The 25,557-nt window shown below is 37.5% G+C and overlaps 1 long non-coding RNA gene across 1 annotated transcript in view; it reads right to left on the reverse strand.

Moving 5' to 3' along the window:
* Positions 1 to 25,557, reverse strand: part of LOC134759602 (uncharacterized) — an 87,340-nt gene that overhangs the window by 35,646 nt on the left and 26,137 nt on the right. The window contains exon 2 of the long non-coding RNA XR_010136045.1: positions 14,407 to 14,476. This is a non-coding gene — a long non-coding RNA (uncharacterized LOC134759602). The remainder of the gene's footprint in view (positions 1 to 14,406; positions 14,477 to 25,557) is intronic.

Below are 25,557 nucleotides of genomic sequence, written 5' to 3' on the forward strand. Positions count from 1 at the left end.
GTTTACTCTACTGACTGTTCCTTTTGCCATGCAAAATCTCTTTCGTTTAATTAAGTCCCAGTTATTTATCTTTGTTTTTATTGCATTTGCTTTTGGGTTCTTGCTTATTGAAATCCTTGACTAAACCAATGTCTAGAAGGGTTTTTCCAATGTTATCTTCTAGAATTTTTATAATTTCAGGTCTTAGATTTAAGTCCTTAATACATCTTGAGTTGATTTTTGTATAAGGTGAGAAATGAGGATCCAGTTTTATTTTCCTACACGTGGCTAGCCAATTACCACAGCACCATTTGTTGAAAAGGGTGTCCTTTCCCCACTTTATGTTTTTGTTTGCTTTGTCAAAGATCAGTTCGGGTTTATTTCTGGGTTCTCTACTCTGTTCCATTGGTCTATGTGCCTATTTTCATAGCAGTACCATGCTGTTTTGGTGACTATGGCCTTATAGTATAGTTTGAAATCAGGTAATGGGATGCCTCCAGATTTGTTCTTTTTGCTTAGTCTTGCTTTGGCTATGTGGGCTCTTTTTTGGTTCCATATGAATTTTAGAATTGCTTTTTCTAATTCTGTGAATAATGATTGTGGTATTTTTATGGGAATTGCATTGAATTTATAGATTGCTTTTGGCAGTATAGTCATTTTTGCAATATTGAGTCTACCCACCTATGAGAATGGGATGTGTTTCCATTCGTTTGTGTCATCTGTGATTTCTTTCAGCAGTGTTTTGTAGTTTTTCTTGTAGAGGTCTTTCACCTTCTTGGTTAGGTATATTCCCAAGTAATTTATTTTATTTTTGCAGCTGTTGTAAAAGCGGTTGAGTTCTTGATTTGATTTTCAGCTTGGTTGCTGTTGGTGTATAGAGGAGCTACTAATTTGTGTACATTAATTTTGTATCCAGAAACTTTGCTGAATTATGTGATCAGTTCGAGGTGCTTTCTGAAGGAGTCGTTAGGGTTTTCTAGGTAAACAATCATATCATCAGCAAACAACAAATTTTGACATCCTTTTTATCAATTTGGATGTCCTTTATTTCTTTCTCTTGTCTGACTGCTCTGGCTAGGACTTCCAGTACTGCATTGAAGAGGAGTGGTGAGAGTGGGTATCCTTGTCTTGTTCCAGTTCTCAGAGGGAATGCTTTCAACTTTTCCCCATTCAATATTATTTTGGCTGTGTGTTTGTCATAGATGGCTTTGATTATATTGAGGTATGTCCCTTGTGTGCTGATTTTACTGAGAGTTTTAATCATAAAAGCCAGTATCACCCTAATACCAAAACTAGGAAAGGACGTAACCAAAAAAGGAAACTACAGACCAATATTCCTGAGGAACATAGTTTCTAAAATCTTTAACAAAATACTAGTTAACCAAATCCAACAACATATCAAAATGATAATTCATGATGATCAAGTGGGTTTCATATCAAGGATGCAGGGATGGTTTAACATACACAAGTCAATAAATGTGATATGCCACATAAACAGAATTAAAAACAAAAATCACATGATCATCTCAACAAATGTGGTTGTATTGATTTTCTATTGCTTCTGTAACAATGTCATATCACCATCCTAGTGACTTAAAACACCTAAACTTATCATCTTACAATTCTGTACATTTTAAGTGTGATACAAGTCTCATCTGACTAAAATTAAGGCATCAGCAGGCTGCCTTTCTGGAGTTACTGAGGGGGAATTGATTTCCTGATATTTGGGTAGGGGGAATTTATTTCCTGATATTTGGGTAGTTGGCAAAATTCAACTGAATAATTGAGGTCCAATTTTCTTGCTGGCTGTGAGCTGAGAACTATTCTTGGCCTCTAGGGGCTGCTGCATTGCACTGTTCCTGACCCTTTTCCTTCATTTTCAAAGTCATCAATGAAAGATTCCTTGTCATCTCTCATCTCTCTGATCCACTTAGCCTTCCTCTTACACTTTTAAGGATTCATCTGATTAGATTTGGCCCATCCAAATATTCACTATAATCTCTGCTCTCAAAAGATTACATCCCAGTGGGGCGAGATAATAAATGAGCAGATAAATGAAACGAGATATTTCAAATTTAATTACATTTAGAAAGTCCCTTTTGCCATGTATAGTAACATATTTACAGGTTTCGGTAATTAGGTGACAGATATCTTTTAAGGGGGAGTAATTTTGCCTACTACATTGGTTCATTCTTACCTTTTAGAATTCAGCAAATATATCACCCCTATAATGAAATGTTTCACCCACATCAGCAGTCATTCTTCACTACATTGCTGTAGTACATTTCTTTAAAAGCATTTGTAATTCTCTGAAATATCTTCTATCATTTATTTATTCATTTATTTTTATCACACCCCATTGGAATATCTTTATGAGACCAGAGATTGATTTGCTTGTTCACTTTCTTATCCCCAGCACCCAAAACAGTACTTGGCATACAGAATATATCAATAAATCATTTCAAATTGAATGAATGCATGATTTTAATTATTTATCATAGTCCAAAATTCCATGATTGCTTTGATGGAAACAATTACTTGATGTTAACCATTGATAGGATATACTATTAAATGTACTACTCAGTTATTTTTTTTTTTCTGTTCAAACACATTTTTTTTTTTGTTCCTTCTAGCTAGTATAACCTAGTTCATATTGATTGACAAGATTTTTGCATTTCTGTTTTTAAACTCCTACGAAAACAGAACTGGGAAATTTTATGTTTTTATTTTGCTAACTGTGACAGTAAGATATAATGCTTTTCTCAGCAAACCATTTAAAACTTGCTGTCCTGGTCATAACTTCCCATTAAATTTTTAAAGTGGCTTTAGGTTCTTAGATTTAAAAGTCACTATGTCGATGCAAAATATTATCTTTCACTTCTTTGCCTAGAAGTAGCCTTAAAATTGCTGTAATAGCTCATGTAAATGTAAAATTACATCAAATCTCTCTGGGAATAATCAGTTCCTGTTAGGCATAAAGGTTGACATTATTTCCCTTAATACTTTGAAAATATATTGTATCTCAGCATAAGAATGATTCTGCTTCTTATAGATTTGAATCCTTGGTGTGGACTGAATTGTGCCCCTCAAAATTAATATGTTGAAACTCTTAACCCCCTATGTGATGGTATTTGGAGATGGGGTCTTCAGGACATAATTAGGTTAGATGAGGTCATGGGGGTGGGATCCTCATGATGGGACTGGTGCCCTTCTAAGAAGGGCTTGCTTGCTTCCTCTCTCCATGATGTGAGGACACAGTGAGAAGGAAGCCACAATCAAGTCAGGAATAAAGCCTTCACCAGACACATACACTGCTTGGCACCCCAAGCTTGACTTCTAGCCTCCAGAACTGTGGAAAAAAATAAATTTCTGTTGTTTAAGCCAGGGTTCCCCAACCCACGGATGGTGCTGGTCCTTGGCCTGTTAGGATCCCTGCTGCACAGCAGGAGGTGAGCGGCGTTAGGCAAGACAGCATTATCACCTGAGCCCTGCTTCCTGTCAGGTCAGCAGTGGCATTAGATTCTCATAAAAGTGAACCCTATTGTGAATTGCGCATGCATAGGAGCTAGGTTGCACACTCCTTATGAGAATCTGATGCCTGATGATCGGAGGTGAGATGGTTTCATCCTGAAACCATCCCCTCGCCATTGGTGGAAAAACTGTCCTCCATGAAACTGCTCCCTGGTGCCAAAAATGTTGAGGACTACCACTGATTTAAGCCACCCAGTCTGTAGTGTTTTCTTATGGCAGCCTGAGTAGACTAACACAGTCTTTGAATGTTTTATTTATAAACATGTTCCAAACCACTATTTTTACAAATAAGGAAAACTAGAGCTCCTGAAGGTAAGTCATCAGCTCATGTTTATGTAGGAAACTACTGGAAAAGCCAGAACCATAACCCAGAATGTTACCTCCCAGTCTAGCTCTTTTTCCACTACACTCCACTACTTCACTACAAATGGGATGCCACATGGTGAGTTGCAATGCTTTGATTATTAATAATTTAAGGCAAAAAGCCAAAAAAACTTCCAGATTTAATTTGTAAAGTGGCATAGGTAGTGGGAGGGTTACTGAATGGCCTTTGTTCCTAACATGTAATGACTTTGGCCTTCTAAATATAACTCATTAAAAGATCAAAACCCAGGAACTTCTAGGTTGTAATTGCAATCATAGGACTTGTTAGCAACTTAAATAATAATTACAGGGCCAATTCATCTCATGAATATAATTATCTGGTCTCTGTTCTGATGCGATCTGCAAGTACTCCTCACTGCCAATGACCGCCACAGAGCAGGCCGAGGCAGGGGGCTGGTTTGTCTGTGTCTGGGCTTGATCAAGCTGTTGTGGACTTATCACATAGCAGCTCACACATTCACAAATGTCTACAAACAGAGCTGGCATCATTTTTTTGCATTCTGGCCATCTCATATTAAACAATCAAGGGAACCTTCTTGGTGATGGTAAAATTAGGAATTTGCTCAGCTCGATGTTAAATTAATGCCTAGCTATGGCTTCAGCATATATGCAGTGTCTTTTTGTTATTTTTAAAATTGAAATGCATATCAATTTCTGATCCATTATATGTAAGGAACAAAACTGTTGATTTTTAAGATTTCCTTCCAGGTGAAACAAACAACTTATTGATCACTCTTCTCTTTGAAATTCTATTGTCATTTAATTTATTACACATCTCCCTAAATTTTCTCTCAAGATTCTGCCCATTCTTGGTTGGCTTCTTTTTCTATCTCCTCTTTCTCATTAAAATACTATTCACCTACAAGGTACTGACAGCCTCTTCTTGTTCTAATGTGGTTTTCTTGGGTAAGCACAATTAATATAGCTGAGAATAGTTCCCATAAACTGTTTTTTTTTCCCCCCAAGCTTTCTCTCATTCGTCTTCTTCCTATAATCTCAGTTTCCATCACTGGCCTAACCAGCATGCCAATAGTCCAAGTTGAATATTTTAAATCTTTCTTGAACTCCTTACTATGGGTTATGTCCCGCCAAATAAATGTTGTAATCCTAACTCCCAGTACCTTAGAATGTGACCTTATTTGAAACTAGAGTGTTTGCAGAAGTAAGGTACAGTCATCAGAATGGGCTCCAATTCAATATGACTGGTGTCCTCATAACAAAAGGAAAATATGGACAAAGACACACAGGCAGAATGCCATGTAATGTCAGAGATAGATACAGAAGTGATGACACCAAAGAAAAGGAATGCCAAGGATTGATGGGCAACATCAGGAGCTAGGAAGAGACAAAGAAGGATTTTACCCAGAGTCTCAGAGGGACTGTGGCCCTGCTGATACCTTGATTCCAGACTTATAGACTCCAAAACTGTCAGATAATAAATTTCTATTGTTATAAGCCACCCAGTTTGTGTGTCCTTTTGTTATAGCAGACCTAGGAAACTAATGTACACTCACAGCTTCTTCCTACATTTAATTAATCACCAACTGTCATGAAGCATGTATTTATCTCCCCGTAAAAAACATCATAGAGGACTTTTCTGATGCTGCTCCTGTTAATTTCAAACTAATATTTAAGCCATTAGATTTATTATCTACCACACAATGACAAAATAAGCCTTTTATAAATAATCAAAGTGGAAGGCAGGAAATTGGAGACATTTCACAATATGAAAACTATTATTGTTTGTAAATATCCCTCGGCCATTTTTACCCAGGCTTAAGTAAATACAAGGGAGCAACTGTATCATCATGGTAATATTTTGAAATCACATCTCAAATCATTCATCCTTGTTGAGTTAGGTATTTAATAATCCACAGGCAAGAGGAAACAATTGCTAAATTATCAAAAGCCCTTTCAGATCCCAAATTGCTTTTAGTTGTGATGGTAATATCCTAAACATTAAAGGAAATCTATGTAGTTTGTGTGTTTTAATTATACTATTTGAAAAGCTTAATAACACAGTAAAACAATCAGAGTGCCCACAGAAGTATATAAATAAATAGTTCTGGATAAATGAGAAAGATGAAAACTCAAAGCTAGGTTCCATTTTCTTGGTAGCAAATGTCATCAAAATGTGAAACTGTTTTGCAAAAAAAGAAATAAAAAAAGTCAAGCAAATCTGTAAATGCTGCTTTAATTTCCACTGGAGGATTCAGGCCATGACTCAGCTGACTCTTTTCCAGAGATGGCCTAAAGGAAATGTAATTGCGTTTATGACCACATTTGAGATGTTTCTTGAAATGATCTGAAGCAGAAATGTTTATTCTAATGATTAGCAGAAGTCAGCTGCAATGAATGGATCATTTATTTATTCAAAGATATATTGATCTGCTTATAGATACTAGATGGAAGATAAAATTATAAGTAAGAGATCCAAGGTCTTTGATCTTTTGTAAATTATAATTTGATGAAGTTCTTAGTTCAAAGGTATAGGTTGGTTAGGAAGAGGTTGGGTAGGAGATGGAAAAAAGGGATGTTATGAGGGCTTCAACTTTGATTGGATGGTTTGCATGGGTCTTCAGGTTTCAGTAATTCCAGCAATCGCTAGGATCTAGGAAGGAGGGACCTAGGATACACTTCTCAGAATCTGGGGAGTGTATTCCAGATGACCTATGAGGGATGCTGTTGGAGAGGTAGAAAGTCCTGGAGGTAATTTGACTCCTTCAAAAGTATGCCCAAGGCCTGACTGTGCCTTTCTTTCTCTGCTATGGTAATTGTAAGAGCAAATGTTAATGATGTTCTAAATGTAAGACATCATCCCTATCCACAAGGGTTTTATTTTATTTTTTTAAAAAAACTAAAGAACAAAAAACTCAAAACTGATTGTATTTTTTTCTTGAAAGCCAGATTTGGAGAATAGCTCATTTGATTAGTTGGGCTACTGCCCTTTCTTTCTTTGTTGTATTATCAGACTCAGTTTAATATTCAAATATAGGAAACAAAAAGTCATAGAAATCAGAGTAGTAAGCTAAATATGTGACACTACCAATGAAAAGGTGTCACTGCCAGGCCATGATCAACTGGTCCTGTGTTTTGACTGGTTTTCCTAGCAGTGATGATGTATTGCACATATGCATGCTTCCCCACCTTCCAGAATTTTGGACATTGCTTTGGGGCAGAGGTGTTAGGGGATGAACTGGGAAAAGCCAGCCTAGTTAACCCTTAAACCAGTTAAGGAGTGGCAATATGCTGACTATGGATCTTATAGGCAACAAAACCTGGTTGTTTTATTTGAGACAAGCGGCTGAAACAAATGAATTTTGTATCCACATGTGAAATACACTGTGTTATACTTGTCTCAGCAATTGGAACATGGAATTTCAGTTTCACTCTATAGGTTTTAAGCCAATCTGCTGGTTATGCCTCAAGGATCCATGTTACAGGCTATACATGTTTACCCAGCACTTGCTTGCTAGGCTGGAAGAACTTTTTTATTAAACATAGATAAAACTCAACGAAATAAAATCAAGACATGCAATTCCATATATAGTAAACAACACTGCACTGGAAGCTAAGGAAGGAAAACAGAAGTAACCAAACTTATAATAATAAGTGGCTGTGAATATTTTTTTTCTGTTCGTCTGACCTATCATTGCCTTATTTTGCTAATCAAGTCAATGTAGTAAAATAACAGTTTGGAATTTGCAGCACAGTATTTATAAAATTAGGCTCTCAAATTGAGACAAAGCTTCTGCAAAAGCAAGACGATAATTCAGCAACCATTTCCCAATATCTATTCTGAATGCCATAATTCAAACACATTCAGGTCTTTATCATCATGCATTTATGTCTGACCCAGATTTCCTGCTATTAACTATCACTTTCCCATGGTTCTTTGGCTTGAACTGATAAAAATATACAAAATGAATATAACTTTCTGCTCCCCTTCCACCACTCTTTCAAATATTTTTTGGAAACGAACATTATTAGAAAAGTAAGCAAGCATGATATGAAAGTTTGAAGTTATTCCACAAATCCTCTGACATCTTGTATTCTTCTGTTAGGAATTGCTTTTCACAGTTACGGATTTAATGAGAATATTTAGTTCTGATACATACCTTCTAAATTCAAACCTTCTTGACCTGTTATTAAAATCTCTTTCTTAGACCATTTTTCCCTTTCTCTTTGCAAAAGAATGTTGACGGAGACTAATTCTTCCTAAGCAGATCTGGAGGAAATAGTGTGGGAAACTATAAATTTCAAGATCTGAAAATCTGTCTCCCAGTGACAAAGATCTTAAGTTACCTTTAAGATATCCCAGAGGAAACCGAAGGGCTCCTCACCTAAATCCTGCTTCTCATTCCTGAATGCTTCCTTTGGCTCCCCCTGGAATGACTCTGTGATCTCTTTGCAGTTCTCTGCCTACAAGTGGGCATTGGCTGGGAGGCACCATTGTAGGAAGACAACTGCAAAGAGACCACAACAGACCTGGCTTTCCCCTCATCTTGGTCTCTGCCAGTTAGTCCTGTTAGAGTGAGTTTAAAAGACAACTCTGACTACAAAATTATATATCCCATATACTTTATCTTATTTCATATTGATTATATCTTGAACTTATGATCATTTAAGCATGTAAAGGTGCAAAAAAATTTTGAAGAAGAAAAGCGTAAAAACAACAAACACTTATTCTAAAAATCTTCAGACTGATCTGAAACAAGACAAATGATGTTAGGTTATAAAAAATAAATTAATAGAAAGAGCTATATGCACTTTTTTTTGTTCTGGTGGGGCTTATGTCATACACTGGTACACAACATAAGGGATAATCAACTTAGATAAATTCCAGGAAGCCAATTCAATACCCAAGATTCAATACTATATTTATAAATTCAACAAACATAAGCCTTAAAAAAGCATAAAATACAAGTTAGAATATTGAATATCATTTTAATATACTTGAAAAATTTGCTACTATATTTTCATAAAAGTAATAATCACTTTTTAAAATATGAATCACAAATTTAATCGATTAAAATTATACAATATTTTGTAACAGGATACTTGTTAGTATAAAACAAATCTATTTTGAAATAAATCCTTGTTGACACCAAAACTTTTCATAGTTATCATTGGTATTACTAAATAAACATGATTTATTTTTAAGTTGCTTTTTTGTTACAGATTGTCTATAAATATTGATAAAGAAAAATGTGCTTGACTAGAAATGATTGCCTAAAGCTAAACCACCAGGCACACATTTCCCCACACCTCCCAAACTTTCTTTTGTTTTCTGGAAATTTTTTCTTTCACAGAAAGCAAGTTGTCTTATTTTAAACTGAAGATGAGAGAAGCATTTTTTTTCCAAACTTAAAAACACTTGTCTTTGCAGTATATGAATTTCAGTAAGGCAAGTCTGACCTAAGCCAGGTTATACTTCTCTTCATAGATGACACAAAAGACATTTCCCAATCGTATTTCTTGGTCTTTAAACTCAATATACAGAGATGAGTGTTCTACAGTTTCCCTGCCTTAGAGGTTCATCTTCATGCTTCTGTGTCTTTTTTTTCTTAGAAACAGGATTTTAAAAATGATTTCTACAAGTGCTTCTACAAGTATAGGCAAATATAAGATGGGCAGTTCTAATCTTTGTTATACCACATTGTTTATCTTCTTTCATAGAACAAGACTTATTTCTTAAAGTTTTAAAAAAATTCCTTTAACCTCAAATGCATACTGTATACTGAAAACAGTACAAATAAAGGAATTAAAAAAAAATTATGTGAAAAGAAGGGAATTATCTCTTCCTGGAAGAGGCTCAAGGAGTTGCTACTGTTTTTTATGGAATACGGTGCATATGTATGTATAGGAAGCTATTACAATACCTATTAGCTTTTCATTTCTTAGAATCTCAGAACTTAAAAAGGACCTTAGAGCCATTTTGCATACTCCAGAAGAAACAGCAACAGCCTAACAAAAAGCAAGACCTTGCTGGTACTTGAACCCAGAATTCCTAACTATAGTCAATTACCCTTTCACAAGAGCACAGGTTTGTGCCATATGAGAATAGTTGGGGCTAGGGCTGGCATTCTTTGAACATCAGTTCCCTATGTGACTAGACAAGGCAGATGACATGCATTATTACAGTTATCATTTATCAAATCAGATATTTACCTTATTTACACTTCAGTGCATACTTTGGGATAATAAATAACTATCAGCTTTCACTTTTTTAAAGAAGCAAATGAAAACATGTATGAAGTATTCTTTCTGCAGTCTTCCTTACATCCATCTACCTCTTCCACTTCCACTACATAAATCTAGGCTGTTCATATCATACCTGCACTATCTCAATGGTCTCTTTACTGACATCTTGTTTACAGTGTCTCTTCATTTCAAGTTACCCTACTCACCACAGTCAGGTTAATGTTCACAAAACTTTGCCTATATAAACACTCTCCCTTGGCATAAATAAATACTCTCCATTGCTTTCAGAATAAAGTAAAAATTTCTAAGTCTGAAATTCAAAGCTCTCCACTACCTGATACAAATGTATTTCTAACTTCATTTCCTATGTTTCTCATTTGCACAACATTATAATCTGTATGATCTATTCAAAATGTCTTAAATATCCTTTGCTCATTTATTAATTCCTAGGATTCAATTCCCCCTATCTGAAACATATTCTCCCATCTTCACTGATATAAATTCCATCTATTTTCATGGTTCTTCTCAATGCTTGTGGCTCCATGGATCTCTCTTGAATTCTGCCAATTGGCAATTATTTTAATCCATTCTGAGTTTCCATTTTTTACATATGTCTCTCAAACATAACATTATATCAAAATTACTTGCAATGCTTGTAAAATGCACATTTTCAGGCTCCATTCTAGATATTTGGATTCAGTAAATCAATGGTAAGCCCACAGAATTTTTGTTTTTAACAAAATTTACAAGTGATTCCGACTCTGGTGGACTTGTGATTATACTTTTAGAAACACCACGTAGCAGTAATTATTTGGTTTATTTATTTGAACCTTAATTACACATTCATTTTCAGTTTGCAAATTTCCTATTTGCCTCTCTGACTGCCCCAGTAAGATTGTAAATTAACTGAGGATAATAACAAAATATACACTTTTCTCTATTCTATATAGTACTTAGTATATGCATGAAGCTGGTGCCCAATAAAATGTACTAAATTATCAAACTAAAATATGCTTATTACTAAATTATCTGAAATTCCCATATATATTTGCTAATGTATTTACTATCTGACCCCTTCTGTAGGGTATAATCTTCATGAGTGTAGAGCTTTATCTCTTATTCACATCTAAATCCCATGGATACTTAAAATGCAAGATTTTTTGCTCAATAAGTTGTGTTTCAAGAAATAGGCGAATAACAGATGAGTGTCCTTCTTCTTTAAGTGATTTTCCTCTTCTAGTCACATTTAAAAACCAACAACAATAAGAACTATTTACATTATTTTGTCACTTTTTTTGTTTGTTTCCATCCTCAATTTGAAAGATGTATCTCCAGCTGAAATGTATCACCTCATGCAGTGGATGCTATGATGTGTCATTCAGATCGCCCTTCAGAGTGAAGGATTTATTTCTCACTCTTGGACGATTCCTTTAGATGTCAGTTCTCATTGAGAGTTGCCTTAGCTGAATGAAATTGCTTCATTCAGCTTCAAGCTTCCTTCCAGGAGGAGCTTGCATACAAAGACTTATTAACAAGGGGATAAAAAAGATCTCCTTGTCCCAACTTGATACCACTCTCATGGACCATTACATTTCCAGAACTTCCCATGATACCAGTTTAGGCAAGTGTCAGGACTTCATCCCAGCTTAAGGTCTCCCTCTGCCTAATCACCTTTTGTTTTATGCTCCTCCCTCTGCAAATGTTGATCCCAAGGAAATTCCTTAATAAATCTCTCCTGGCCAGGCACGGTGGCTCATGCCTGTAATCCTAGCACTTTGGGAGGCCGAGGTGGGTGGATCACCTGCGGTCAGGAGTTTGAGACCAGACTGGCCAACACGGTGAAACCCCGTCTCTACTAAAAAAAAAAAAAAAAAAAAAATACAAAAATTAGCCAGACGTGGTGGAGCGTGCCTGTAATCCCAGCTACCCTAGAGGCTGAGGCAGAAGAATCTCTGGAACCCGCAAGTCAGAGGCTGCAGGGAGCCAAGACCCTGCTCGACTGCACTCCAGCCTGGGTAACACAGCAAGAATCCATTTCAGAAACAAACAAACAAAAAACAAACAAAAAACCTTCTTCATACATACTAATCTGTAGCTCAGAGTTTGCTTCCCAGAGATAAAACTCCATTACTCCAGTGGAGTCAGAGAAACCAGACAGGGAATGGGATTTTAAAGCTGGATCACCTGCCCTTTGCTGGAGGTGAAATTGAGGATCCCATTATTGGTAGTAGGTGAGCACAAATAGCCCCTGAGCATAAGGTAGCATAAAATTATTAAAACTTTTATCAGTGGCAAACTGGGATGACATAATGTGGAAGGGACAGCATTACCTTGTGCAATGTATTAGGCATTTCAGAATTATGGGAGGTATGGTGATTTCAAGGATATTGGACTTGGGTTGCTATTGCTAAGTTCTATCAATATTCTGGTAAAAGATAACAAGCTAAAAGTGATTAATCAGCAATAAAAGCCAAGTGTGAAAGCCAGAGGGCCTCCTTGGTAGCATACAAATAAACTCCCATCTTAAATAGCAAGAAAGCAGAGAAAGGCTGAGGACCAGGCCTAGAATTGAATTATGGGAGTAGCCAAGCTCCAAAGTAAGGTTAAATTCCCCACCAAGGCAGATGTGTCATGACAAGGTAAATTCTTTGTGGGAAAAGAATGAGATATTGACATCTAGAATGGGGATACCTGAAATGACACATAGACATCTTGAATCTCCAACGCCCCCTCAATCCTCTCAGTTTACAGAAGTCCCAATTAATCTCACTAAGGGTTAGCGACCTCCTTTGTCTAAACAAAATATAGAGGCTTCTTTCCTAAAACATAACAGGTATTCCTCCTTCAGTATTAACCTTCTCTCCCTGACCCTCGACCTCCTTGGCCATCAGGAAAATAATTTAGGCAAAAATTTACGATCACCTAGGTAGGAATGTACCAGGCCTACTAAGGGACAAAAGGAATTACACCTCTAAGGGACACTAGGACCTGACCAACATGAATTTGTATGAGGTGGGAGAGTATGCCTGGGACTGCACTCTGAGGATTCTGGCCCAAGGCGGGAGGGTAGCATATAAACCTGGATAATACTCTTCAAAGAATCAGAATTAATAACTCAGGAAAGAGCCCTGGAAGATGATGTGAATGCATAGCTAGAATGCCACCTAGTAGCATGCTGCTTAGACGGCCCATTCTAAGTGAGGTGGCAATTTTGGAACTGTCAAGGCAGATGGTAGAAGAAGAGATAAAAGTCTCAGAGATATGGGTATGTTAAACATATAATATATGGTTGGAAAGCCCATTGACATTTCTAATTTATGGGGGTGTGGAGGCACAGTAGGATACAGCATTTACTGAAACAATAATGAATATGCTGGCGAGACTGGACCTGGTGTTACTGAGAAGTTTATTGCCCTTGTCTCTAGGCCAGGTGAGTGAGAAATACCAGTACAGAACTAAGATGACTAATAGCAATGGGGATAACAGGATCTAAAACAATAGAGGCCAGATGGTAGCTGTTAACCATCAAAAGGGACATGGTCATAATAGCCCTGGCAATAATTAAGACTGGAATTAAGTCAAGAGGCCAAGGAAGCCCAACTCAGTGTTATGGAGATGGTTAATACAACACAGTATCCCAGGAGTAACCCTAGGTAGGTAGCCAAAAAGTATATCACTCCACCTATAACAACAAAGATAAATAATTAGAATCTGAGGGTTACTGCAGATATATGGATAAAAAGCCAAGATGACCTACTCAGTTTCCATTTCAGAGCCAGATTTTGGACCTCAAATTCATTGAAGAAAAGTCTGAGTCACCAGGTGAAAGGGCTCCACAAAGCCACAGCAATTGTATATGGCTGTGATTAACTGCCAAGTCTTTTCCCAAAGGGGTCTTCAGGTATTTACTCAGGTAACTGTAGTAGAAAAAGAATAGCTGAACATTTTAAGGAATGTTGGACACAAAGCCGAGATGATATGATACCCTGAGACCTGAAGAGTTTCATGGCTACCCTGTTAAGGTGGACTCATATGAGAATATATAATAAATGGTGTCCTGGCCCAGGAATAATTCCCAATGGGTCCACCAGATGTATAGACTCACCCAATGGTCATTTCTAGAGTCCACAAATGTATAACAGTTATATTTGCTAGTTGGTGCCATCCCATATACTGGGTTCTTGGCCTGTGGTGTATGAGCAATTGAAACCAAGTGGAAATCTCTGGAAATGCTCTATCCATACCCCTAGCCAAGAGTAAATAAAACACAATATCTCATTCTTAGGGAGTGACAGAAATTAGCATTACCTTTAAATACTTAAAAGATGCAGGGCTGGTGGTCATCATTGTATCTTCATTGAATATAGAAGCCTTTCCTCTGAAAAACAAAACAAAATATAATGGACAAATATTGGAGCATAAAGTAGATTACTGTAAATTTAAGAAAACAGTAGCCCCAATTATTGCTGTGATGTCAGATGTGGTATATTTGCTAGAATGGAGTAACATGGCCTCAGAAACTTGATAAGTGACTATTGATTTGATCTGGTGAATGTTGTCTTTTGTATCTTTATTAGAGAAAAAGGAACAGAAAACAGAATATATTTACAGCTTTGCTTGATGGCTCTGGTAGCTATTCTGTCTTCTGTCATAACATAGTTTGAAGGAATCCAGGCTGCCTGGACATCTCACAGAATATCATATTGCTCCACTATTATACAAGTGGCATTATTATAATTGGACTGGATGAGCGAGAAATAGCTAGCATGATGGAAATCTTGGTAAGCCACATGTACTTCAGGTTTTGAGCAATAAACTCTATAAAAATTCAGGGTCCCATCGTGTTAATGAAAATTTTAGAGGTCCAGAATGCCAGGACATTCGCTGGAAAGTAAAGGATAACATCATACTTTGTGAGTCCCACCATGAAGGGTGAAACACAATGGCTGATAGACCTGGAGTCAACAGGTTTTACACCTAGGGATATACCTAGTGACCTGAAAGGCTGGCAGCTTTGAGTGTTTCTGTGGAGTCCTAATAAGATAAGTAAGCAGCAAAGAGGAAGGGGTCCAGGTGTGAGAGAACAATTGTTCTTAGGAATCACAAACAACCCCCCGGCAAAATTACCTTTTTCTGCATGTAGCCCCAGGAGCACGACCCTATAAAACTTTCCTCCAGCCCCTGCCTCTTTGCAGACAGCTGCTTCTCTGCTGTTATGCCTGCTGCTTTCTCGCAAGGTATCTTCATACTTTCTCTAATAGTTCTGCCTTTTTTACCCATGACTGTCTTGGTAAATTCTTTTACCACTTGCGACGCTGGTCCCAGCCAGTTGCACCCATGACATTACGGTGGCGCATACAGGGACTGCTAGGGGACTCCTCCCCTACTTTCCCCCTTTCCTCTCCTCCAATTCCAGCTTCCAGGTGGACAGCATCCAAGCACGGAGACAAGTGAAGGTCCCCAGCCAGGGCCACTTCCTGGCGAACCAGAAGGTCTCGTTGTGAAGACTTCTGACGGCTGCCTCCCCATCAGGTGAGAGTTTAGAGTTTTGCTTTCATTTTCAGTCTTCTGGAGGACAAACTCTAATGGCCCTCTGGCAATTGATGGCACCTGGTGTAGCCTGAAGACCAGGAGGTGAACAGGTGTGGCTGCCTTGCCAGGGAGGGAGGAAGGCTCTCTCCTATCCTTACTGATCAAAAGTCCCCAGTCCCTATGTGCGGCGTGATTGGCAGTGGAAGTTCAACCAGGACGAATCTACACATGTTTTGGGGGACTCAGGCCCCCTCTTTCTCTCTCTAAGTTCCCACATGAAGACAGCCACCTTGCTTCGGACATCTTAAGCCAGGTGATCCCCGATAGCGCCGGGAGGGTGAGTCGTCCCTCAGCATTTCCACGCCCCCCAACAACACCAGGATTGAGAGCCCCGCATAATTTGTACTGGACTGACCTGGGGTCACTCACCCAGTGTTCATCCAGCGCAAGGCCCTAGCGCCGGGAGATCCTTTCCAATAGGTTGGATGACCCTTTGGAAAGTGGATACCTCAGTGGACATAAGTGGAACCCCCTTTCCTTGGCGGGACACCCTGAGAGAAATTGCAGTTCATGTTCCCAGTGGACATTGGTTTCCCAGTCCCATCATAGGACAAAGCCCCTCCATTCCTTCAGACTCGCTGCTGGGCTGCGTTTTAAAGCTTTGGGATAAATCTGACCCTCAGACTCTCAAAAAGAAACATCTAATTTTCTTGTGTAATACAGCATGACCACTCTATAATCTTCCAGGTCAGGAATCCTCTTGGCCTCCAGGCAGGACCCTTGCCCCCAACACTATTCTGCAGCTTAGCCTTTTCTGTCACAGTTCTTTTAAATGGTCTGAAGTTCCTTACATCCAGGCTTTCATGACTCTGGGGATCCTGATCTCTGCCAAACCTGCTGATGTGCTTGGCCAAATTTTTTGGCCTCACTTGCTCTTCTAACATTTTGGACGAACCTTCTTTTACTCTCTTCTGTTCTCCCCAAACAGATGAACCAGCTGAGGCCACACCTTCCCTTGACAAACCACCTTCATATTCAATTACACCTACTCCATCTGCTCCTTCTCCCTCACGTTACCCCCAACATCCCAACCCTGGATGTCATTTTCCAGTAACTTACTTGTCAAATTTGTGTCTTCTAGAATTCGGCAGTTTCAACTTCAAATGATGATGTGGATGGGATGTCAGTATCTCCCCAATGATGTCTGATATCTTTACAAATCTCCCCTGGATTCAGCTGGACACCAGTTTTGACCTGACATGTTCTCCCTCTCTGATGAACCCCTTCCTCCAGCAAGATCCAATATCGTAAGTCCCACATTCTAGGACAGTAACACACAGGGTCTCCTGATAGACCAGTAACCATAGGTAGGGTCAATTCTATGTCCCAGGCCAGCAGGAAGCAGTTGGAAGATGAGACCTCCACCCCAATGTCAAAGATTTGTCACTGTTGTTGTGTCAGTTGGGGTGGGGGGGTAGGAATGTGGAGTCCTAATAAGTAAGCAACAACAAGGAAGGGGCCCTGGGCAGGGGATAACAATTGTTCTGAGAGTCAGTTAATCAACTTGCTGGCACAACTTACCTAGCTTTGCATGTAGCCCCAGCAGCACGACCCTATAAAATGTCCCTGCAGCCCCTGACTCTTTGCAGTCAGCCCCTTCTCTGCTGTGCTGCCTGTTGCTTTCTTGCAAGGTGTCATCATACTTCCTCTAATCTGTCTTCTTTACCCACAACTGTCTTGGCAAATTCTTTTACCTCCTGTGACACCAGCCCCAGTCAGTCACACCCACAACAGGCTCCAGAGCAGGAGGGGGCTTTGCAGTAATTCCAGGCTTCAATGCAGGCAATCTTGCTGCTTGGGTTGGGTTAAATGACTTGGAAGGCCCTGTGGTTTTGGAGATATGAGTGACTGGAAACAATGCCATACAGATTTTATGGCAAGCCCCTAGTGGGAGAATCTCATGCAGACCCCTAGTACTCTGGAGATTTGTAGCCTTTGAGAAACGTTTCCTTGTATGATACTGTGACCTGGTATCTGGGCTGGTTTGTCCCACTAACCTTCTTCCTCTTAACGTCCCCCCACCTTATATCTAGAGAATAAAGATGTTCCCAGAACCTATAAGAAGTGAATCCAAGTGATAGAGTGAGCTGTGATTGATGTATGAGGTTGTACTGCCCGTATCTCCCTTCAGGAATAAAGTATTTATTTCCCTAACTGTTGGGAGGAATACCATAAGATAGCCCTCAATTATCAGCTTTTTAGGGGGTTATCCTCAGAGGAAAGTTGCCTTAGCCAAGTCACACCTTTTTAGGGTGTGCCTACACTCAATGTCTGGTCAATTTGGGAATATAACAGCCAAGCTCCTTCATCCTAATTTGAGAGATCTCTTAAACACCCGATGAGTTCTGGAGCTTCCAGTGGGGTAGGCTGAGGTTTTGTTTGGTACTACAGCCTTGTTCAATTATGCTTTCCCCACTTTCTTTTTCTTCCTTTCATAGGCATTGATCCTAAGAGCACCCCCTCATAAATATATGGTGTGCTAGTCTCCAAGTCAGATTCTGCTTCTCGGGGAAACTGTGACACATTGTTTACCCTTGGTGGACACACATTAAGGTAAAGCCACAACTGACTGTATACCATTCATTAGAAGAGGAAAGGAAGAAATAGTCAATAATAAGTCTTTTATTTTTTCCTTTTTATCTCTGTTTTCTTCCCTCTTAAACTAGAAGTTTCAAGAATGTCTAATCATTTTTTTCGTTAAGTCATATTTACATAGCTGAAAGTTTTAAAAAGAGAAACATAGACATGTAAACATTATTTAAAAAATAATAACTTCTATTCTCATGACTCTCATTTATATACATGCACCTTTATTTAATGTGTTTCTTTATTTAAAGTATCAGAGGCTGATACAAACATAGTTTCCAAAAAATCTCTGTGATTTTTGTGTTACTCTGGATAAGCCATAGTTTTTCATAAGTAACACTGAAAAATTTACATATACCTATTGTGTTAAGCTTTATTGTTTCTCCCTTCTATGGGTTTTGGTGAGATAATATGCAGCGGACATAGTCCAATTATAGGTAATATCAGGAGGAAAATATACTACTAAATATAGTATATGGTTTCTGGTTCAAGTCATTATCCAGTACTACTATTTTTTTATTCCTTCCAAGGTCATATTGAATACTTACATAGTATTTCAAGGGAATAAAACAATGAGATCATTGGGAAACCACAATGGTAAGAATTTGCAGACATTTTGGGAGCTAGATAAAGATTGGCAGTGAAGTCACAGCAGATGAAATACCAGACCTATGTTTTTCAAGCTGTGTACTGTATAACTCTAGGGGCTCAATTTGCATAGAATTATGCAGGGTTTAACCTGCTAAAACATCTAGAGAGGCCCTGGAGACACCAGCCCAAGGTATACTTATGAGTTGTTTCCCCAAATTATTCCTAAAGGAGTCCCAAATAAAAACCAACAAATTCAAAGAACAGAAGTGGGCCTTGGGGCCATAGAAAAAGTCATTAAATGATTGAATACAAAATAGCCCAGACAGTAAGCCTTTCCTTCCTCCCACAGTCAAAAAGAATCACTGGTAAGAAAAGATTTGCTCTCAAGGTAAAACACTGGAGCAAATTACAGAAAGTCTCTGGTCTGTCTGGGAAGAGTTTGAAGTCCTAAGAGAAAAGCACCCTGGAGCTTTGGACAAGTCCTAACTGCCACAGCAGATAGGACTGGGGAAACTAGAAATTATAATCTGCCCCTGAGGGAAAGAATTTATCCCACTTCACCTCGAGTGTCACTTCTTGTTTTGGCAACTGTGTGGGTCTCCAGGCTCCCTGCCTATATTAATCAATCTAGTCATTCAATTAATTATGAATAGGCAATCAAGACTAACAAGAGAGTTGAGGACAATCAGCACCATGGGTGTTAGCAATAATAAGACTGCTTAGGAAACAAATCATCTGATAAAAAAGATAATTAAAATATATACTTGATATCTTTAGAGATTTTCAAATGATACTGCATTTTTAAAAGAAAACCAGGCTGTCATGATAAAATAAAGAATGACAAAAAGTTCTTGAAAATTAAAATATGATTTTTGAGAACAAAAATAATGAATTTTCTGATTGATACTATATAAATGGCTGAAGAGCAAATATGTGATCAGGAATAAAATAAGTTTCCTAGACTACACGATAAAAAGGTAAAGTATAAGAAAGTATATGAGAAAGGTTATAATATGTGGAAGATAGACTCAGAATGCATAGCGAACAGAAATAATGGAGAAGAAAAAACATTTAAAAATTAATAGAAAATTTTCAAAACTAATAGTATAATATGTATAGTATAAATGTTTATGTTGAAAGGGCCTACAGAATTAATGAGAAAAATTACAAAAAGACAGACATGTATATAAACCCTGAAAGATCACAACAGAGAAAATGGAGAGTAAAAAACTTAAATATGAAGAAACAAATATCATATTTACCTCAGTTTCATCAGCAATACTGAATAATAGAAGACAGTGGAGTAATGTTTTCTAATTTTAAGCCTATAATTCTATATGTAAACAAATTTTGAGAAAAAAATAAAAATTAGGGGATATGGAAGAACTCAGAACATTTCTAATCTATTAAGCACACATACACATATATGTTTATATGTAAGAATATGTATGTACACATATGATTTGATATGCATATACACACATATATATGTGCATATTAGAGTTTCTCAATTTTGGCACTATGGACACTTTGGGTCAGATAATTCTTTATTGTAAAAATGTATCAAGTGCATTGTGGGATATTTAGCAGCATCACTGTCTGGTAAAGGTGGGGGATCAAAATCACCTCAAGTTAGAAACCACTCGTACCCTCACATATATATGTATATGTACATATGTGTTTATATGTATCTGTATATACACAAATACATATACAAAAACCACATGTTATGCACATATAAGAATATGTGTAAGATTTTATATGTATAGGATTATATATATAAGATTATATATATATCTGTACATATACATATATGTATGTATGTAAGATTTTATACAAGGTATACATAATATATAGTTGACCCTCGAATAACATGGGGGTTATGGACACTGACCCCCATGCAGTAAAAAATTTGAATATCACTTTTTATTTTTCAAAACTTTTATGAATAGCTTTCTGTTAACAAGAAACCTAACCAATGGTATAGTCAATTAACACATATTTGGCATGTTATATGTATTATATACTGTACTGTTACAATAAAGTAAGCTAGAGAAAAAATATTAACAAAATCATAAGGAAGAGAAAACATTTAATATTTATTAAGTGGAAGTATATCATCATAAAGGTCTTCATTCTTATTGTCTTCAAATGAAGTAGGCTAAGAAAGAGGGGAAAGAGGAAGGCTTAGTCTTACTGTCCCATGGGTGGCAGAGGTGGAAGAAAATCCATGCAAAAGGAGACCCAAACAGTTCAAATTTGTGTTGTTCAAGGGTCAAAGCAATATATGGACAGACGATAGATAGAAGATTAGATAGATATTAATGGATGGATGGATGGATGGATGGATGGATGGATGGATGGATGGATGGATGGATGGATAAATAGATAGGTACATAGTAGCCCAAAATCAGCATTCTGGAACAGGTGGCTTGGTAGTAGTTAAGTCTTGGTGTTGGTCCTAGCACTCACAGATAGGCCTTGGTTTTTCCTGTTGAACATAAGCAGTTTCATAGAACATCAAGATGAGACAAGTCCACTCTGTGACAATGATGAAATATGAGAAATAAAGACCACTATGTAATCATGTCTGAACACAGACAAAATACGAATATTTTTCAAACCACAAATGTGACCAGCATCTTCCTATGTTGTCTAATAAGAGTGACGGTTTTTTCCTTATCCATTATATCTTTAACCTTTATCTAAAGTTCTCTCCTTCTAGATAGATTTACATCCAATCACAGAATTACTTCACTTCCTGAGAGCATACAATTTAAAGAAAGCCCTACTTAAACTCTCCCGAATCATGTAAAACAGTTCTAAATCCAATAGTAGGTTCATTCTAACACTCCTTAGTGAGATGCTTCCCTACAGTTTCCAGCTGCAATAAGTAAAGAACTCAAGTTCTTCAGCTGCAGATGCTCCTGGTAATCCAAGGAAGTATTACATAGGATATAAGAAAAATTTGAATATGACCTAGAAAAAGCGAAGGACACTGGAAAGAAAAAAATAAAACAACAACAGAAGCCATTAGCCATTTGCCATTTAGAAGCTTCAGTTACATAGGGTTTTATTGCTCTTTTTATGACCCATATATCTTATTTGATTCTACAGTAAATAGTATTTAAATGTGTATATAAAAATGTTATTTATTGGTTTTCAGCCTTTATTAAAAAACCTACAAATAAAGGAGAGTAAATTTAAGTAGAGTGATGTACCTGAATATACTGATCAATATTATTAATCTTGATGTTGCCAAAATCATGATAGAGATGATGGAAGCTGAGATATGGAACAGAAAAAATAAGATGGAGAAAAAGCCAGTGCATTAATCATTAGCTCATTTTCACAGAGAAGGCTCAGTAGATAGTGTTAAAAGTTGATAAAAGAAGATATAAAGCCATAAAAATATAGTTTAGTTTAAAGTTGAAATTACTACACAAAAAAACTAAAACTAAATCAGTAAAAAATGTTGAATTTGTAGCAGGGGCATGGACAATAGTCTAACTACAGTGAATTCTCAAACTTTATTGAAGGAAGTAAATTGTTACTGTTTAATGTTGACAAATCAAAAAATAGAAGTATAGCACAAGATTTAAAGTTGTTGTATTAAACTCAGTATGACCAGTGTAATAAACTTTTAGCAGTGGCAGCAACAGCAGAGTATAAAGGAAACCATGAAAAATAGTAGATTTTACTCTATTTCATAGATTTCTGCATGCATTTAAACCACATGTGCCTATTAGTTCCGTAATTTAAATAAATAATGGTACTCTCATAACACATAATACTTTTCAATAGTTAAAAAGACTGTTTACAAAAATTAAGTGAAAAAGCAAGTTTCAGAAAAGTATGCATAACATGAGCTCATATATGTAAATATATACAAAGTACATATTGCAAATAAATATATATAATGTATTATATATAATGTATACAGCAAATGTATATGTTTTGTATGTCTTACAAGATGCACATTTAATAACAGCAGATAAATCTTGGAGAATGGGTGCCTTGGAAAAAAGTGAATGGATTTGATAGATGTTTGTAAAATGTATGGCTGAGTGATTAGGTGTGGAGAATAGCGAGGTATGAAAGGAAACTGGCATTTCAGCTTGAGCACTAGATGGATGGTCATTCTAATCAGAAAAATCATTGGGAGAAGAGGGCTGCTTGCTTATCTGTCAGTTCATTTGTGGTTTTTTTTTCTTATCAGAGGATGGGGACAGCAACAATAACTTTGATTCTGAACAAATTAAATGTTTGTATGTAGTGCAAACATCTAAGTGGGCATGTTCAATAGGCAATTGGATATACAGGATTGAAGCTTGCAAGAGAAATTCAGCCTACCGATACTGAGTGGTAGTTGTAGTTTGTAGTGGCTGTTAGAGGTGGTTGAAAACATGGACTGTAGGAGGTGGCTTAGGGAGACCAAGTGAACCAAGGAGAAAAGAGGCATGCAGTCTCTGGGGAACATAAACATTCGATGCTGAAAGAGTATTAGATACAGGTAGGTCATGTGGTCTAGAAAGTGGGAGGGAAAACATCTAGATCTCTCCCTTCCTCACATATTAGGATACTATCAGAGAAGCAAGGTTTAGTATAGGAGTTTGACTTCACACAATTGTGGAAGCTGATTAAACAGTCTCAGACCATTTCTTCTGTGTCTGGTTCTGGAACTTGAAACACAATAGGCACAGACAGTTGGGAAGGGAAGATGGATATGAAGTGGGGGAGCACCGAGACAATCTGGAACCAATGAGCAGGAGGTGATTGTAAACTTATGAGGACAGAGTGGAACTGCCTCCAACCTTGATGAAGTGGCTGCCCTTCAGGAGAAGCTGGTACCCTTCGTCATGGAGTTAAACATGCCCTGGCCCAGAAGTCAGAGAACCTAAAGGAGAGTCAGGGAAGGTGAGGCAGTGCAGCTTGGCTAGGACCCCTACTGGAATAATGTGAGCAAGCAGAGTAGTGACAACATGCATAGGCTACAAAAGTGCCTGCCTTGACCTGAGCATAAAGACAAAATGGGTGCTGCTTCACTTGCCCTCAAAATCTCTCCTAAAATATTTCTTGGTACCTACCTTAACCAGGAACATACAGGGAATTTAGGGAAATGTAGTTCAACTTAGCCAGGTTGACAATTTAAAAGCTATCAAACCTGATGATGCTTTTAAAAGATGTAAAATTAGTCATTAGTACCTTCTTACTCTCCATTATCTAGTTTATTTTCTAATTCTTAGTCCATGAAGTCCTTAGGGGCCTTTCTCAGGTATTGCCCATCTATGCTTATGCTAAATAGTCAACATGCAGCCACTTAACCCATTCCCACACCAAACTCAAATTCCTCAGTGCACTCATCTCAGCGAGGCTTCAGGAAGTAAAACAGTACTCCACACAGTGCTCGACAAGTGTTTGTTGAATCCAGATGAATGAATGGCTCCAGACTGAGTTAAATCACATTAAAATATAAAGTGCTGGTAACATTGCAGAGGCAATGTGGAATAGCAGAAGAAGCAGCAGAGATATTCTCTGGGGTTCGACATATCTGAATTTTGGCTCCATCATCCTTGTCTTGGTAAATTACTTAACCTTTTTTTCTGAGCTTTTGCTCCCCTCTATTTTAAATTGGATTAATATTATTATAGCTCACAGGGTAGTTGTAAGAATACATGTCTATCACAGTGCTCGTTACTTATCAGTCACTCGATAGATATTAAAACACTTCTGCTAATTCTTGGAACCCAACAAGAGGCCTTTGAACTCTTGACCCAATATGAAGTTGAGTGAAAAATTCAGCCAGCAAGCATATGAAGAAGTTAGATTTGGCAGTGGGTCACAGAGCGGGCCTATCAGCCCAGTCTAAGAGTATAAAACTCTGCTTCTCCTAAAATACATTTCACACACACACACACACAATATATATATATATGTAATATTTTATTGCCTTTTCACCTCTCTCTGTCTTCCTTTGCTTTTGAATCCACAGGTTCCCTAATGATAGCGATTTTTTTCCCCAAGAGCTAACACAGTATGGGGGAGTGGAAGACAACCAGTGACAGTGAGGGAAAATCAGTAACACTGAGAGGCAGCAGGGACCTATATAGGTCATTATTAAATCATGGACTACCATTAAAAATTTAGCGCTAGTCAATAAGTATATTCAGTAGACTCCAACCTGCAAACACGCTGTGTGACATGACACTGTTAAAAACTGTTGCCTGGTATAATCTCTTTACTAGACACACCATAGGAATAAAGAAGAAAATAGACTGTGAGCAATAAGTACTTAGAAAAGAGTTGAAATTATTTTCTTTAGGTAAAGACTCTTTTACCAGCACCCTTCCTGTGATATTAACCTGTAAGTGTTCTGTAGCGGCATATTTCACAAGAAGTTTGTCATATCATCTGGTGGTAATTTGTCCTGCCTTCCCCAGCATCACAAAATAGCCATGGTCTTTGCTTTTCTCTACTGGTTACTTATGCACTTGGCTCCTTATTGTTCTCTTTTACTTTCTGTTCTATTTTCTACCAGAGTGAAAGCTTCCTATGTGCTCAAATGTTGGTGTTTGAAAGTATGGGAAGACATTACAATTTTCAAACTTGGACATACTTATACAAGTTTTCCAGTAACAATCACCCGTTTGTTCTTTGTTGTAAGACCTTTCATATATTTTATGAACCTCC

This window comes from Pongo abelii, chromosome 11 (genome assembly GCF_028885655.2).
Source record: "Pongo abelii isolate AG06213 chromosome 11, NHGRI_mPonAbe1-v2.0_pri, whole genome shotgun sequence".
Taxonomy (NCBI): domain Eukaryota; kingdom Metazoa; phylum Chordata; class Mammalia; order Primates; family Hominidae; genus Pongo; species Pongo abelii.